Consider the following 264-nt stretch of genomic DNA (forward strand, 5'->3'; position numbering starts at 1 on the left):
GGGGGGGGCAGGGAAAGAAATGGGACGAACAACACTTCCCCCATGAATAGACCTAAGTGAGAAGTCAATGGGATACAAGCAAGCCTGAATCCAGTTTCACAGTGGCATTCTTTAATAGCCAATTACAAGCTCTCAACAGTAATTAGTGCTATGCAATTTTAAAAAAATTCAAATAAAATGCAATAAGAGGACTCATGCAATAAAAGTACCCAACCTCTTTTAAACAATTTTTTTTTTTTTTTTTTTTTAAAAAAAAATTTTTTT

The sequence above is a fragment of the Gavialis gangeticus genome, unplaced genomic scaffold (genome assembly GCF_001723915.1).
Source record: "Gavialis gangeticus isolate Ggan-Ray unplaced genomic scaffold, GavGan_comp1, whole genome shotgun sequence".
In the NCBI taxonomy this organism is placed as follows: Eukaryota; Metazoa; Chordata; order Crocodylia; family Gavialidae; genus Gavialis; species Gavialis gangeticus.